General features: G+C 46.9%; 1 non-coding gene across 1 annotated transcript; it reads left to right on the forward strand.

Annotated features, from left to right (window-relative positions):
• The first annotated feature begins 5,051 nt into the window (after positions 1 to 5,051).
• LOC136401948 (U6 spliceosomal RNA) lies at positions 5,052 to 5,158 on the forward strand. Its single transcript, XR_010750870.1, has one exon. It is a non-coding gene; the product is annotated as a U6 spliceosomal RNA (small nuclear RNA).
• The last annotated feature ends 1,120 nt before the right edge of the window (positions 5,159 to 6,278 follow it).

The raw sequence follows: 6,278 nt of genomic DNA on the forward strand, positions 1-6,278 counted from the left end.
TGCGGGAGTCTGTCTGACTGTCTCTCCCCGTTTCCAGCTTCAGAAAAAGAAAAAAAGAAAGAAAGAAAGAAAATATCTTTCTGTGTCCTGCCTGGGATGATGATCTCTTACCTGGATTACTGGAGTAATTTCTTCGGGGGGTCTATCACATCTTGTTCCGAAAACAAGTCATTTTCCACTCTGCCATCCAAGGGGTCTTTCTGAAATACGTCTCGTCTTGATACCTCCCTGGCTAAACGACAGCTCTGAGCATGAACACCCCTCGCGATCTTGCCCTGCTCATCTCTTTCACCCCGCCTCCTTCACACCCCATCAAAGTGCCCACAGTCCAGCCATACTGACCCCATTATAGCCCAGGTTTCTCGAACCTCCGAGCACAGTGCCTTCGCTCATCTGCCTCCCTCACCCCCTTCCTGCAGGGCTCACGTCTCCCTAAGGCACAGCCCTGGTTCCTCTGTGCTCGCAACACCCCTGTGCTCTCCTCCAGCACAGAATCCATCAAAATGCACTGAACGGCGAGTGCACTTGTTTCCCACTTCAACCACTCGTGGAGGACAGGGATTTGGGGCTGATCACCTTTGCATCCTCAGAACCTAACACAGACCTAGTACACGTCTGCCGAATAAATGAATGAGACCCAGAGAGGTTCATTTTTTCCCTAAGGCCGTTCATTCATCCATCTAATAAGTGTTCGGTGGGTGTTGACATGTACTAGGTATGACTCTGTGTGTTGGGGCTGCAGCATTATTCAACCCTATAAAAAATCCCTGCTGTCTGAAAGCTTATATTCTCGGGGGCAGAGGATTTACACTCTGGTGAGGTTTTTATACTAATACATAGAGGCAGAAACGGAAATGGAACTTAAAGTATATATAATACGTCCCATTGTTCCTTCCTTCCTTCATTCATTCCCCATTGAATGAGCAACTGCTCTCTACCAGCCACTTTATTCCAACACTACACACACACGTGTGTGTATACGCATCAAATACTGGTTTAGTGTGTCTCTTTCCCACCCCTTTCTTCCTCCCAAACTGTAAGCAATGTGAACTGCTTAGTAAATATTTGTTGGATAATACTATTTGGACAGATGGTTAGCTATGGAAGGCTGAGCATCAAGGCACAATCTGCCCCTTCAATATGTTCTGATGTATCTCAGTTTATAAGGCAAAAGTTAAAAACATAACTAATTGCTCAGACAGTATCCACCATTTTTCAAGGGCTCTTATTTAGAGGACAATAAGACCCCTTGCTAGGTCATAGTTTTTTTTTCATTAAGCAGGGCACTCATGAACTTGGCAGAAGCTTCGTCCACCTCTTTCCGGAGTCCTGGAGCCAGTCACATCCTCCAGCTTTTGCTATGAGGGCAAGATAAGAGGCAAAAAGGACAAGATGAGCCAAAGAGGCTCCTCCACACAGAGGGCGGGGCCTTGCAATGCCTGGAACGGTGCGTGCGGCCAGCCCCGAGGGAGCTGAGAGTCCGCTATGGTCTCTAGTGAAAGTCCCCCCTGTCTCTAGAGAACTCTTTCCAAAGGGAAAATTCCTGAAGTTCCATTCTCCTCTGGAAACTCTGGCACAGAATTGCTCCTGTCCCCAAGGGCGACATACATGCCATTGTGATCATGTGGATCCCGATCTGGGGTTTCAAATCCCCTTTATGCGGGAGAAGAGGAACTGGGCGATTCTCCCAGCCCAGGCTCTCTTTGACATTGAAGGAAACTCCATATCTACTTACAAATTCCTCGCTAGGGCTCCTCCACTTCGCCCCATAGTGCTCCATCATTCTCGTCGTTCTCGGATGAAGGCCGCCCCAAGAAGGAGCTCGTGGATTTCTCAGAATCAGAGACGCTTATAAATGGAAAGAAACTCAATTTTAAAATCCACAACAGCCCTTTTATTCAACAGATAAGAAAAATGAACCCCAGGTGGATTCATCTGCTGCAGCAGCGATAAGAACATACCACAGACCAGGTGGTTTAAACAATGTCACTCATCTCTCACAGTTCCGGAAGCTGACCATCCAAGATCAAGGTGGCAGCAGAGCTGCTTTCTCCTGAGTCCCCTTTCCTGACTTGCAGATGGCCATTCTCTCTGTGTCCTCATGTGGTCTTTACTTCGCACACCCATTCCTCGTGTCTCTTTGTCCAAATGTCCTCCTCTTCTGAGGACACCGGTCAGATTGAATTAGGGCTTACTCTACTGGTCTCATTTGAACTTAATCACTTTTTTTTGGAGTTCCTGTCTCCAAACACAGTCATTTTCCGGCATCAGAGGTTAGGGTATGAACGTACAGATTGGAGAGCGGTTACAATTTGACCCATAACCTCAGGGATCTTGTTGGTTCCCCGGTCTTCTCACAACTGGTTTCTTCTCAACATCTAGGTCTCGGAGAGGCCATCTATGGCCATTGAATCCAATGTCATACTCCTCAGATACTTTGTTCCCAAGACTCCACTTCTTTTTCTTCATAAACCTTACCATGAGAACAGCCGCACAGAAGGCTTCAGAAGGAAATCCAAATTCCACTTCTTGTCTGACAAAGCCCTAACAGGACGTAGCACCTGACACCCTCTCCAGTATCATCGCTATCACTCTCTCCCTCTCCCTCCACACCCAGACAGCCTGGCCTTGCTTCTGCTCCTTGAAATTACCTTCCAACCTCATTCTCACCTCCGGGCCTTTGCACTTGCTGTCTTCTTTGTCTGACATGCCCTTTCCTCAGATGATGTCTTGCCATTCCTATTTAGTCATTAATATGACCTCTTTACAAGGCCTTCTGGGATCAGCCCACCGAAAGCAGCCCCCTAGTTACACATAAGTAAACCAATACATCTGGCCTTTCTGCATAGCATTTACCCCCTGCCTGATATTCTCATTGTTACTAATTCATTTATTTGTTAATGTCCAACTTTCCCTCCCTGACATCCTCCACTCCACATCCAGAATATGACATGAGATCAGAGGCTTCTTCTGTCTTGCTCCCCACCATATCATCTACGAACAGAAGAGTGCCAAGCCCATTGTAGGTACCCAAAAAGGTAATAGAATAAGTGATAAAATAAATGAATGAATGAATGAATGAATGAATGAATGATGTACTGGACCAGTGTTTCTCAACGTCAGCACTATTGACAGTGTTGGGGTGGGGGGTTGTCCCGCACATTGTAAGATATGTCACAGCATCACTAATCTGTACCAAAGGATGCCAGTGGCGCCCATCTCCTGAGTCATGACAACCAAAAACATGTCCAGACATTGCCATACGACCCCTGGGGGGTGAAACCACCCTTGTTCAGAACCACTCAACACTGTAAGCTCCCAGAGAGGAGGAACTATATCCAAAATCATCAGCTAGTGCGTATCTACATGTAGATGCTCAATAAATGTTTATTTAAGAAAGAGAGATCAGAGTTCCACAAGTTGCTAAAAATAGACCAAGAACTGTTCCAGAACCCGTTCTCTCAATAGGGTTTGGCCACTGACTCCGTATGAGATCTTAAGTAATTGACTGAACTTCGCCAAGTCTCTGCGTCCTCATCTGTTCAACAGAATATCGAAAATTCCTACATTGTGACCCTTCTTTCTAAACCATAAAGTACTACACAAATGTGCAATTAATTACTTATTGATTCCCAAGCTGTTCATTTTTACTTCACCTCTTGCCTGAAATAGCTTCAGAAGGGAACAATTCCTCCTACTTGCCAAAGCCCTGCTTTGGTGTTTACCTGACTCCTTTTCTCCCCCAGACGTTGGGGGTACTTCCTGGGTTTTGCAAAGTTCTGTCCCTTCGCCTCCCTTTCTCCTTTTTAAGTTCAGACTCACACACCAAGGTCTCTGTCTCAAACAGCTCTTACTTAGGGCAAGGTCTGCCCCTGGGCAACGTTCCACTGGGTTGTTTGTGATGCCTCTATTCAGAGTCTGTAGAAAAAGTAATTTTCACTGTAAATTTTAGCTTTCCTTCAGAGTTCATTGATGTCTCAATCTTCCTTCAAGAAGCTTCCAGACAGTTCATCTCTTCCTCCATCGCCCAGTGATACCACCTTGTTTCTACCTCCCGCATAGCACATCCCCAAGTCTACCTTGAGTCAAAGCAACAGGTGAATCTTCAAGTCTAGCCAGACTGTGAGTCCCTCGGGAAGGGGGCGGGGTCCTGGGGTTGGGGGATAAAGAGATTATAATACACTCCTTATCGCCTTCTGCCTCCACATGCCAGAAGGAAAAAGAGGTTAACTATCAGAAATATGATCTCCTATGAATCATGTAAGTAAAGTACATAAATCTGCTGTTTAGATTAGAAGACAAGTCCTATTTCAATGAATTCTGAAACAGAGTATAATTTACGTGAGTTGTTTATCAAAGCAAAAAAAAAAAAAAAAAAAAACCATAGGCACACACAAAGACAAGCTGTGAGCGCCATCTCATGGAGGAGTCAACCACTGCCTCATTAGTCCATGCCCTTCCATTCCTGACCTCATCCAAGGTCATGAGTGAGGTGCACCCCAGGGGAGCAAGGGCGCCGCCATCACTGACAGTTTCCCGCACACACATGGACTTGTTGGCCCTGTTGCCTGCATGTCACAGTCAACAATGACACCTGCATCTGTCACAGTTTCAATCCTCCCATATCCTCTTGTCTGTGAGGATCAGGACAGCAACCTTAGCAGCAGCAATAGGTGGGGTTTGAGATGCATCTCCCTGTTTGTGGTCACTTAGCCTGTGCTGGGACGAACCTGGGCTCTCCACACGGCCTAGCCCACAGCACCCTTACCTCCAGCTCTGCCAGTATGCTCTGGCCATGTCCTTGGCACAGGTTTTATCTCCATCAATCCTTCCCTGAACCTGAACTTTCTGAATGAAAAACCAGACCAGCGTAGCTCACGCTGCTCTCCTTCCTGCACGGCTCCTGCTGCCCAGACTTCTAGAGTATCGCCAACCTTCCGGAACCAACCAGTGGGCCTTCCGGAACCAACCAGTGGGGAGAACGCCACTCCAGATTAACCCTCCCTGTCCAGATACGCACCTCCACAAGTACACAGAGATTGCCACTCCTAGTACTCACTTCGGCAGCAAATATACTAAAATTGGAACGATACAGAGAAGATTAGCAAGGCCCTTGTGCTAAGATGACACACTAATTCCTGAAGTGTCCCATATTTTGTGTCCTCACACCCTTCAGTTGGCTCAGAAGAAATATGAGTCAAAGCACAATATGTGGCCTCAATCGCAAAACTGTAACTTTTCACTAATAAAAAAAAAAAAAAACTTGCTCCCCACGTTGGACACTGAGGGTTGGATCCCCAGGCTGCCCCCAGGACAGCTGCTCCTGCCCTTTGGTTTTCCCAGCACCCACCTGCTATGTCTGGCTTTCCCTCCATCCCCAGTCCCGCACTGTTACAATCCCAGCATGCTCCACGTCTGAGCTCGTATGAGTTACAGCACATCCATCCCAGTCAACGACCCCAACATGCCTACGTTTGTCCTCTAGCTGGTTCGTGATAATAAAAGGTACACTTGACACCAGTAAAGAAAGTGGGCATTTTCTTTCTAAATCCAGAAAGCTGTTTGGGTTTGGCAAGGCAAACTTGATCGTGTAGTGTTCAATGATGAAATCTTGTACATAACCGTGAAGAGGGTTGCTGGAGTAAGCATCACAAACTCAAACACCTGCCAGCATCCGGAAGATAAGGGAATGAATGGTGTGGGTTGGGGTCAGGCGTAAGGCAATGCAGGCCACACCCCACTGGTAGCGCATGCCCACTGGATGGCTGACTTTATGTGATAACTTGACTGGGCTACTGTGCCCCAATATTTGGTTAAACATTATTCCGAATGTTTTGGTGAGATTTACATTCAAACCAGTGGATTTTGAATAAAGCTGATTGCCTTCCATAATGTGATTGGACCTCATCCAATCAGCTGAACAAAGGCTGAGGTCCCCTAGCAGGAAGGGACTCTGCCAGCAGACTACCTGTGAACTCAGACACCAGTTCTTTTCTGGGTCTCCAGCTCGCCAGCCTGTCCTGCAGATTTTTGATGTGCCATGCCCCCATGATTTTGTGAGCCAAGTCCTTAGAAGAAACACACAAACACATACAATCTTATTGGCTCCGTTTCTTTGGAGAATGATGACTATTACACCTGTCTCGAGGGACCAGCTATTACCCAGATCCAGCTGGTCCCAGAGACCCAAGAACAGAGTGTTTCAACCACTACCAACCGATAGGCCCGCAGTTAGGATGTCTGAGCTGGAACTGAGACAGAGAGGACCAGAGCTATTC

The sequence above is a fragment of the Saccopteryx leptura genome, chromosome 3 (assembly GCF_036850995.1).
Source record: "Saccopteryx leptura isolate mSacLep1 chromosome 3, mSacLep1_pri_phased_curated, whole genome shotgun sequence".
NCBI lineage: Eukaryota > Metazoa > Chordata > Mammalia > Chiroptera > Emballonuridae > Saccopteryx > Saccopteryx leptura.